Source organism: Nannobrachium achirus, assembly GCF_963921795.1.
Source record: "Nannobrachium achirus genome assembly, chromosome: 4".
Lineage (NCBI taxonomy): Eukaryota > Metazoa > Chordata > Actinopteri > Myctophiformes > Myctophidae > Nannobrachium > Nannobrachium achirus.
In genome coordinates, this window is record NC_137813.1 from 40,427,184 (window position 1) to 40,439,170 (window position 11,987).

Genomic DNA, 11,987 nt, shown 5'->3' on the forward strand with positions numbered 1-11,987 from the left:
ATATTGTGGTGAGCATAATTGCATGTAAACTTGCAAGCAAAGGCTCTTCAAAACACATGTGAGGAGGAAAAGGGCAGTGCTAGATGTACACTTTTGAGACACTCAACCAAACTGATCAGAGTTTCAGGTGTGCTGGACATCAATTGAGCTGATCTACCACAACTGAACAGGCTTAACACTAAGTGAGTGTGTGTGTGTGTGTGTGTGTGTGTGTGTGTGTGTGTGTGTGTGTGTGTGTGTGTGTGTGTTGAGATCTGTTCCTCCTTGAAACAGACATAAGATCTACACATCTAGATTTGTGATTAGTTTGAAGAATATATATATATAGAGAGAGATTTATCTGACAAAGACTGACATAATAGTATAAAAAATGGCGTTTATTATCACAGAAAAAGTCAACATGCTTGGCAAATACTTAAAACACTTGCATAGAACAAGAAGGCACATACAGAACTTTCATACCCAAGTTTGCAATAGTAGAACATCAGAATCAAACCAATGAGTGAATGAATGAATGAAAGTTTATTTCGAACATTAAAACATTTTAAAATAAAATACAAGGCCAAAAAAATTTCCGAAAAGGAGTAGGATCAAGTTTATTTATTTATTTTATATTTTTTGCACCTTATGTCTAACTTAATGTACTGTACATGCTACTATGGGGACCTCTAGTTCCTCCGGTTCGTACGGATCCTCCATGCCACACCAAGCTCTCACCTCCAGGTGTTCATGCGCTGGGAAAAAGAGGACATTTAAATTAAAGAAGAATAAAGAGTAGTGATCAAGGTCATGGATGAGCAATTCAAAATACAAATCAAAACAGGGTTACAAAGTGCTTAATAACAAGATAAAGATAAAGTTCCTCACCAATAACTAGGTGAGGAACTATTTACATTCTTCTTGCTGTCGTGGGTGAACCGGTTGTTTGGAGGAGCAGACGTCAACACCCGATCTGGAACACAGCAGATTGATCATTTAAAACAAACATAATCTAAAATTTCAAGTGGCACTGTGCGTTTTTTTGCAACTTATGTCTAACCTCACGTACATACCTGCTGCTCGTACACACCCACCATGCCACCCCATTTCTTTCACCTCAAGGTTGTCATGCACTGGGGAAAAATAGGAAATTGATGAAAGAAGAATTAAGAGATCAAGGTTAGATCATGGACGATTAATTAAAAAACAGGGTTACAAAGTGCTCAACAATAACAAGATAAAGAGGGTGGGGGGGCAAATACATACCAGTAAGACTCCCTAGGGAGATAAGCGACCGTCAGGTCGCAGTGTGATTTTAGGGCAAAAATGTGTAGGAGCAGCGTCCAAAAATGTGTTTGAAGAAATTGGCCTGTTGGTGGCGCTATATGGGACAGATCCATATTGATGAGAAGAGTGCAGACATACTGTGTACCGAGTTGTGGATTTTAGGGCAAAATCTGTAGGAGCAGTGTCCAAAAATGTGTTTGAAGAAATAGGCCTGATGGTAGCGCTATGAGACAGATCCATGTTGATGACATGAGTGTAGACATACTGTGTACTAGGCCTCATGGTGGCGCTAGTAGAGGGTCATGTGTGAATTGGCATGGATCGGGGCAACGGTTGCGAAGATATGAGCAAAACAGGTACTCGTCCGATACTGCTCACAAAGCGCCCGAGTACCCTGTGTGTTCCGCCACTTCGCCTTTCTCTCTCTCTCTTAAAGTATCAAAAGTAAAAATACAAAATGTTTGAGCATAGCAGATCTAGAAGATCATGCACAGTACAGGAATTTCCATGGGCTAAACCTGAAAAAAAAGGTGAAATGTGTGGCAGTTGTGCCATGTTCTGGGAAAGCAATGCAATTTAATGTGTTATATACAGCCAGAAAGTGAGGAACATCTGATAAAAAAAAACAAAAAAAGAAAACGTAATTTAAAGACATTTTGTACTCGTATCGGTACTCGGTATCGGCGAGTACTCAAAATTAAGTACTTGTACTTGTACTCGGTCAGCAAAAAAGTGGTATCGGGACATCCCTATTTTTGCCAGACCCAGGGGGTCGGCCTACAAAAGGCTTTGTCGGTCTGTCGGTCTGTCGGTCGGTCCCTCTTTTCCTCAGTGTGCCTGTGTTTGCCTCTGACTGCTCATCTGCCCCTCCCTTCCCTTGCTCGGCTGATTGCCTTGAGTGCCGTCACCTGTACATAGGGTTGCCAACTCCCAGAGTTTCAAATATGGGACACTTTCTAAGGAGACATGCGCCGCCAAAGGCGGCGCCGAAAAATCGGATATCTTCGGTTATAAAGTTGGCTAAAACGGGTATTTTCCTATATTAAATCATATTTTTCCTTTCACAATATTAATTCGGGTGTCTTTGGGGCGAAAAATCGGATATTTTTGGTTATAAATTGGCTAAAACGGGTATTTTCCTCTATTAAATCATATTTTTCCTTTCACAATATTAATTCGGGTGTCTTTGGGCCAGCTAACCTATTACCTTAAAATCATGTAGTGTAGTCCTATATTGTATTTCTCTCAATTTTCCAAAACATATCGCCTAGGTCTACCTGGTCCTAATGTGCCCACTCTCTGGTTACCCAACACTAGTTTAATCATATTGGCATACAGCAATAACCATTAGGTTTTAAAAACAAAATCAACGCATGCTTATTTCACATACTAGCCTGTCTGGGGTCGCTTTAGTTGGCAGACAAGATTACTGTAGTGTTCCCAGGAATACCAATATCCATGGCTTATTTTCTGTTGCTTGCCTGCTTTTTCACCTTTTTGTTTAGCCTATCACCTATCATAGATTCATGTCTAATATGTTTGTACACAATCTTCTGGCACACGTTTTTTTTAAGACATTAAACAATGTTCTGAGCCGAGCACTGTCGTATGGTCGCTCGCACGCACTCGTATCGTCTCTCGCAGGCAACTTGTGGAGTGAACCCACAGCCCATGCTTGGGAAGGGAGTGTGTAGGGGGCGGAGACTGTGTCTTAGCAACACTGTGTTAATAAGCCAATCAGCTGCTTACAAACAGCGCAGCGCCTCTCACAGCAATGGGATGCAGCACTTGTCTCAGAGGAGAGCAGAGTGGAAGTGGAAGCTCTCTGACAGGCAGAATCGCTGTCATTTCTCAATTAAATCATCCCGTCATTCATATTTATCCCGCAACCTTAAAATACGGGACAAAGAGCGTCCCGTTTCAGTTCAATACGGGACACGTCTTTTAGTTTCCAAAAAAGGGACGATCCCGTATTTTACGGGACGGTTGGTAACCCTACCTGTACAGGACCAGCTGAGTTGAGTTGGCTGACGAGCTGCTGACACTATAAATTCCTCAGCCCATCTACAAGCTCACAAACATTTCCAGCTGCTCAGCCTATACAATCCTGTGTGTTCATGTGTTAGTTCAGTGCCATACTAGTCAAAACAGCCGATCTACAAGTTTTCATTGCGGGTCTGGCAGAACCAGGTGACCTGGTCTAGTTAATTATTCTGAATCCATTGCAAGCATTTGTTTGGCATGAAAAACATTCCTTGGGCAAGAAATGGCCCCACAATACGATGGTTTAGTGATGAGTCATCAATTTTCACAGTCTTTTGGGCTCCGTTTTTAACCCAAGGAATGTTTTTCATGCAAAACAAATGCTTGCAATGGATTCAGAATAATTAAAAACCCCTAGTTTGACCCCTCACATCCCACTTAAAGCAGATTTTTTGGGAGTCATTTTTGCCTTTATAGTGTAGTGTATAGCAAGTGAATGAGACTGAAAATTACCCTAGCTGTCAAACATTTTCCCAGCCATTTTAAAAAAGACACCCCGGCCAAATTTGTTTAATAACCCTCCTAGATGACAAATCCATTGAGAAACGGACCTTTGCTCTCCACGGTCACGGAACTGCCATTTTCGACCCAACTATATACCCTGTGTATGTATGTACGTACAGTACTGTACCTTACTGTACCTTACTGTACCTTACTGTACTGTACTTCGCTGTACTCTACTGTACCTTACTGTACTGTACTTAACTGTACACTACTGTAACTTACTGTACTGTACTCTACTGCACTTTACTGTACCTTACTGTACTTTACTGTACAAGGTTCAAGGTTCAATTTTATTTGTCTCCCAGGGGAGAAATTTGTCTTGGAGACAGAGCCACAGCTGCATACATATAAACACTTAACAACAAAACAAAAAAAAGAAACTCAAAAACAGAACAGACAAAAAGATTACACATACAACCCATAGAGCCTCTCCTCAATTAGTTATGTGTCTGTCTGTCTTACTGTACTGTACTTTAATGTACTCTACTGTACCTTACTGTACTGTACTTTAATGTACTCTACTGTACCTTACTTATACCTTACTGTACTGTACTCTACTGTACCTGACTACCTTACTGTACCTTACTGTACTGTACTTTTATGTACTCTACTGTAATCGACTGTACCTTATTGAAAAGCCTGTCAACTGATCTCCCTGACAACCAACAACAACCAACACAATGGCTGACTGTCCCCTCAGGCCACTGGGACCTACAGTAAAATCCTTAAATTCTATAGCCTGAAGGGACAGTCCGCCATTCCACTGGTTGCCGCCGGTTGCCAGGGACATATCACAACCAATCAGGATCCTTAAACTTTCTTCTTTTCTAGGTTAAATTTCTCTAAAACTACAAAACATTTCAAAAAGAAGAATACAAGCACACGTGTCCTCAGTAAGCTGAACACATAACCATTTGAATGGTGTTGAAAGGTGTAAGCGTTTAGGAGATGAATCGCGCCAAAGTTTTGAGGAGATACTGACTGACTGATAGATAAATAAACTAGAAATACTGTTCCTTCGAAACAGTGTGGGCTCACTTCCAACCAAAAAAATAATAGTAAAAAGTGTCAAGGTCCCAGGCAATGCTCTCTTTCATTTTACTGACGTAAAATGGTAATGAAAATACAATGTAGACAAGCAGTGTTATTACATGAACTTAACGTTATGGACAATTAAATCAAAATAAAATTAAAACATAATGTGGACGGTACCTTATGGTACTTTACCTTATTGTACTGTACTGTACTGTACTGTACTGTACTTGTACTGTACTGTACTGTACTGTACTGTATCATACCTTACTGTACCATACCGTATTGTACCGTACCGATTTGTACCGTACCTTACTGTACTTTACCTTACGGTACTTTACTGTACTGTACCTTACTGTCCCGTACTGTACATTACTGTACTTTACTGAAACGTACTGTACCTTACTGTACTGTACAGTACCTTACAGTATTGTACTGTACCTTACTATACTGTACTGCACCTTCCTGCAATGTACTGTACCTTACTGTACTGTACCTTACTGTACACTACTGTACTGTACTGTACCTTACAGTACTGTACTCTGCTGTACCTTACTGTACTTTACTGTACTCTACTGTAACTTACTGTACCTTACTGTACTGTACTTTACTCTACTCTACTGTACTGTACTGTACCTTACTGTACTTTACTGTACTCTACTGTACCTTACTGTACTGTACTTTACTGTACTCTACTGTACCTTACTGTACTGTACCTTACTGTACTATACTGTACTGTACTCTACTGTGCCGTACTGTACCTTACTGTACTGTACTCTACTGTACCTTACTATACTGTACTTTACTGTACTCTACTGTACCTTACTATACTCTACTGTACCTTACTGTACTCTACTGTACTCTACTGTACCTTACTGTACTATACTCTACTGTACCTTACTGTACTATACTCTACTGTACCTTACTGTACTGTACCTTTCTGTTCCTTACTGTACTTTACTGTACTCTACTGAACCTTACTGTACTTTTACTGTACTCTACTGAACCTTACTGTACTGTACATATTCTATGTGTTCTAGATCTACATTTTTGATTCTGTGTTTGGGAACCAGCAACTGTCAAATGCAATTGTAGTGGAGTATATTGAGTGCATATACTGTAGGCTAACAATCCCAGATCACATCTGTCCTCCACTATGTCTATAACCAAGGCGTTCTTCTATGTGGCCACTCCAGACTGAGGAGTGGAGCATGGCTTTTATTGCGTTTGTGGATCTGACTTGGAAATGCATTGGTTTTGATATCTCCCTGACAACCAACAACAACCACTAATATGTCTGACTGTCCCTGCGGGCTCTAGGATATATGGCTATGGGATTTACATCCCATCGCCCGGGATCAATCCTAAAACTTGATTCTTTTAAAGTTAAATTTCTCTAAAACTACAAAACATTTCAAAATGAAAAATACAAGCACACATGTCCACAGTAAGCTGAACACACAACCATTTGAATGGTGTTGAAAGGTGTAAGTGTGTAGGAGTTGAATCGCGCCAAAGTTTTGAGGAGATACTGACTGACTATAAATAATGAAGATAACATACGTGTGCTCGCCTTCTAGGCGAGCCCACAACTAGAAAGACTGTTCCTTCGAAACAGTGTGGGCTCGCTTCCAACCCAAAACAATAATAGTAAAAGTGTCAAGTTCCCAGGCAATGCTCTCTTTCATTTTACTGACGTAAAATGGTAATGCAAATACAATGTAGACAAGCAGTGTTATTACATGAACTTAAAGGACCAGGTCACCTTTGGGACAACCAGATCTTATTTTATTGTTGTGTGGGGACACGATCAACACAATGTTGAGTTATTTTTTGTGTTCAATCTGTGTTTTTAGATATTTTAGTATTTCAGTATGCTACAACTGGTCATATGATGCATTTTGCATCATATGATGCATGAGATGATGCAATATCATGCTACAAAGCATCATATGACCAGTTGTAGCATGCTGAAATACTAAAATATCTAAAAACACAGATTGAACACAAGAAATTACAGGATTGTGTTGATCGTGTCCCACACAACAATAAAATAAGATCTGGTTGTTGTCCCAGAGGTGACCTGGTCCTTTAACGGTATGGGGGGGGGGGGGGGGGGGGGTAGCATGAAAATATCCACCTGTTTCCGCGAGAATTTACTGTAGCATTATGTGTGGGACACATCCGGAGAACAGCAGACATACAACCTCACACCACCTGCACAATGCACGATGGGACGTTGGAAACGTGTGGATACTACCATGTTAAGTGCCAAGCAGGAGGCACATGCTCAGCAAGGTTTACTTAACTTACCGAATAAAATTTATTCTCATTTTCTGAAAATAGCACATCTACAAGCTCATAACGTGTCACATTGTATGTCAGATGCACAGTGTGTGGTTACTGTATGTTTTGTATTAATACAATCTGCAGGAGATACTACTATGATAGATAAATAAAGAAATAATTAAGATAACAATAAAAACAATGTGGACGGGTAAACAAACAAGTTCGAGACCAGTAGCATGTTGAGAACTGAAGTTATGGCTCTTTAAAGCCCGGCCATTTGGGAATTCGCAATGCTCCCCCTGGAAACAGCTCAGGGACCCACCAGAGGTCCCCGAACCACACTTTGGCAACCAGCCATGGACCCCCTGGAAACCTTTCAGGGACCCTCGGGGGTAACCGAACCACACTTTGGGAACCAGCAATGGACCCTCAAGGACCTCCAGGTTTCCCTATGTTTTGTATTAATTCTAAAATCTGCAAAGTAACAAGTAACTGAAGCAGTCAAATACTGTAATTGTAGTGGAGTATAAGTAACAAAAATGGAAAGTAAGATATGATGAAAACATAATAAAAATGGTGTCATTCTTTAGTGCTGAATTGTGCCGTAAATTTTATAATTTGTGCTGCTATCATTATTGAGATATTCTACACGACACCACTGTTCTGCTGCTATCTTCTACAATGAAATACTGCTGCACCGGCAATCAGTATACTGCTGCTAAATCTGCTAATTCATAACCATATAAATATTTATATATATAAATATATATAAAAGCACAATTGATGATTTCAACTGCACAAATTAGAGCACATCCAGCACAAAAAATGTAGACCATTTTTCCCGATTTGTAGCCAAACAATTGGGGTGCAAGCCTAAGCAAAACTATAACTTAGAATAATCCCTTATTCTTTTTAAGTAAAATTTCTAAAACACTACAAAACATGTCTCAAAGACAAATACAAGCAAACGTCTCAACAGTAACAGTTGTTTGTGTGTGTGTGTGTGTGTGTGTGTGTGTGTGTGTGTGTGTGTGTGTGTGTGTGTGTGTGTGTGTGTGTGTGTGTGTGTGTGTGTGTGTGTGTGTGTGTGTGTGCGTGCGTGCGTGCGTGCGTGCGTGCGTGCGTGCGTGCGTGCGTGCGTGCGTGCGTGTGCGTGCACATTGTAGATCAACTTCATAGCAGTATTAAGTGGTCCATCTATGTTTTTTTATTAATAATAAAATCTGCAAAATAACAAGTAACTGAAGCTGTCAAATGCTGTATTTATAGTAGAGTATATGTAACAAAAATGGAAAGTAGAATAAAAGTACCTCAAAATTGTACTGTAGGTACAAGTACTTGTATATACTTGAGTAAATGTACTTGGTTACTTTGCAGCACCACTAGCCTTACATTAAGACGTCTCTGCCGAGACTTTCGCATTGTCACTGCAGGGCCGACTTATGTAAGGCTACATCACCACAGAACAGCCAATGACAGCCAAGCCTTTAATCACAGCTGTGTCAATCAGTAGAGTGTAGAGGGACATTTATTTATAGTTTTAACTATAACTATAGTTTTATACATCACACAGCTTAGACATTTGGATCAAATCAGACAGCAGACCTGTGTGAACACATTGATATGAATAGCATATCTGAAGTGTGAATATTGCAGCCACAGCGACTTAATATAAACATGGGTCCCTTTCCCCTGTCTCACTCTCTCCCCACTCACTAAACCCATTGAAAATGCATTGGGTGCTTAAAGTTAAACATTTTTATTTTTTTATAATTAAACTACAAAACATTTCAAAACCAAAAGTACAAGCACACGTGTCCTCAGTAAGCTGAACACATAAAAATTTGAATGGTGTTTAAAGGTGTAAGCGTTTAGGAGATGAATCGCGCCAAAGTTTTGAGGAGATACTGACTGACTGACTGACTGACTGACTGACTGACTATAAATAATGAAGATAACATACGTGAAGGCGAGCCCACAATAAATAATGAAGATAACATACGTGTGCTCGCCTTCCAGGCGAGCCCACAACAATTATGTTAAGCCTCGAACCAAGCCATCCAGGATGGAGGTGAATCATGATCATATAACCTTTGATCCTATGTGAAAACATATTTTAATATTACATTATTTGATATACTACATTTAATAACTACCCTTTGTTTAGCGATTTTCAAAATGTTCTTTTCATAGAAAAAAAGGTTATATGATCATGATTCACCTCCATCCTGGATGGCTTGGTTCGAGGCTTAACATAATTGTTATAAATATTTTTGTAAAAGTCTATGGCGAAAATGAATATATTAAGTGACCCCAGGAATCCACTTCCGCTGCGATGCTCCGAGAGAATTGACGTCAGGGTTGCCAGATCTGTATGACAGTTGCCAGTTGAACCGCAAAACAAAGTTTGAAACACAATATATAGCAAGGGGTGCCCAAAAGGTAGATCGTGATCTACCAGTAGATCACCAAGGGTGTGCAGGTAGATCACATGACATGCCTCTAAAAATATATAATTAAAATATAAAATATATGTCAATATGACATCAAGAAGGTCCTGTCAGCTCCCTTCATGGCAAACCTCTAATGCAATACTTTGTTCAAGAGTCAGTAGCATAAGAACCCCAAAACCTACTGTACCGGCACTTCCATACAGAATGGGATGAAGACATTTCCCCCAGTATTTCCCATTTATTTCCCCCTAAAATGTAACGCCAGTGCTGCTATTCCAAAGCCGCCCTCAGGACCTCAGCTAAAACATTTTGGATGGGTAGATCATGTTGAGCTTTAAAAAGCATTTTAAAAGTAGATCTCACGTCAAAAAGGTGTGGGCACCCCTGATGTAGAGTCATCATATTGTGGCAAACAAAACGGTTTAACCTATATTATTTGATTTGATTATTAGATATCGTCTTCATTTATATTTTTGTATTATTTGTGTGCGACGTATACATGATGCCATGAGTTCAAAACATTTATTAAAACCTTATTTCAAAAACAGGACGACAGCTCTGCAACATACTGCTATGTCCCATAGTGACAGCGAGGCTACAGTTCTCAGTTTCCACCAGTGGTGGAAAAAGTACTCAAACGTCTTACTTAAAGGAGTAGTTCACCCCCCATTGAGACTTTAGTTCAATAATATATATTTTTTTTTCTCGCATTCCTAAGACAAAAATGTGATTATAGTAACCCTATAATCAAAGTACCCTGATGGTTTCCCCATCCAGGGCCATGCATTTGGGTCCCCATCCAGGGCCATGCATTCGGGTCCCCATCCAGGGCCATGCATTTAAAAGATTATTATTGAACTCAAGTCTCTATGGCATGAGTAATCAATAGAAAAAAGTAATTTTGGGGTGAACTACTCAGAGTAACTTTTACTTACTTTAAAAGTAAAGTAGGCCTAAGTAAAAGTATCAATACAAGTAAATGTATGGAATTCCAAATTTAAGTGAGTAAAGGTACAAAAGTATTGGTATCAAAATGTACTTAAAGTACCAAAAGTATAAAGTATTCATTATGCAGAATGTACTGTTTCACACGTTTTCATATCTATAAAATGTATAAAATTCTCTAGTTACTTTTCACCACTGGTTTCCAAAAAACAAACAACTGAAAAAGAGATGGTTAACTAATCCAAAGAGACAACTGTACAATCACTTGATTGATACGGATATTCACTCTTTAACCCATTCAGAGCCAGATCAGCCAGATTTCAATATGAATGTGCGCTTATAACGTCAGGAAATAGCTATATTGAATCCCCCAAATCACATTAAATTACCAGTGCACGTTAAAAAACCATACCACCAGATGACCACTAGAGAGAGCCATACACCATACACTGGATGGTTCCATGTTAAACCAGTTTAAAAACAAGGTTCAGGACATAACAGGATGGGACGCTGACATGCTCCCCATCGACATTGAATGTGAACGGTTTACGTGTGGATACTAGCCGAGGTAAGCTAACCACTTCGCTCCGTCTATAAACCCAAATTAAAAGCTTAAACAATGCTTTTATATAAAAGTCGTCCAAAGTCGCTCGGCACCAAACGCCATAGTGAACGGGGTCCGCTCACTATCCCGACTATCCGCTGTTCCGACGCGACGGCAGGTTAGTTACTTAGCGTAAGGCAGGTTAGTTACTTAGCGTAAGGCAGGTTAGTTACTTAGCGTCGGCAGGTTAGTTACTGAGGTAAGGTTTACTGAGGTTAGGTTTAGGGTTGGGGGTAGAGTTAGGGTTAGTTTTAGTGTCGGAACACCGGCCCGTCGGAATATTGACGCGGACCCAGGACTAGCATAGCCAGTTTAAGCCACGTGCTTTGTTTTAAACTAATGCTAAACACTCTCTAAAGAACAAGGGGGGACTCGGGTCTAAGTAAATAAACGATACATTGACAATTCAGCTGAAAACGCGAATAAAGACAACAAAAGAAACACATTTCACTTACTTTTATTTGGGTTCCACGTTCCGTTCCGCTGGCCGCTGCTCTCGTCTCGTGTTGGTTTGGAGGAGAAGAGACAGGATGTATTTTGCATTCGCCGAAAGACGGTGTCGCGGTGACGGAAACCGATGATCTTCAAGCTCATGGCACGTTACGTCCGTTATGTTGCGTGAGCTTGTAGCACAGCCACGTCCCACCATGCATTGCGCAGAAGGCGCTCGTCAACTCTATGGCTATGCCGCCTTTTTCATGTATTAAAACATTTGAGTATTAATTCTGTCAAATTTAAGATGACTAAATAGTCAAGACCACACTTCTTTTTGACACAATGATTTATGGGAAGAAGAAGTCAGAGGGAAGATTTGGCACAGAGGTTGTGTAGAACAGTTTAAAGCTAAAGAA

At 40.0% G+C, this 11,987-nt stretch overlaps 1 long non-coding RNA gene across 1 annotated transcript; it reads right to left on the minus strand.

The window, feature by feature from the left end:
• Positions 1 to 569: 569 nt before the first annotated feature.
• Positions 570 to 1,189, minus strand: LOC308283364. The gene is made up of 3 exons (XR_013961914.1): positions 1,053 to 1,189; positions 868 to 952; positions 570 to 734 (listed from the first exon to the last, which is right to left on the minus strand). It is a non-coding gene; the product is annotated as an uncharacterized lncRNA (long non-coding RNA).
• Between the last annotated feature and the right edge of the window lie 10,798 nt (positions 1,190 to 11,987).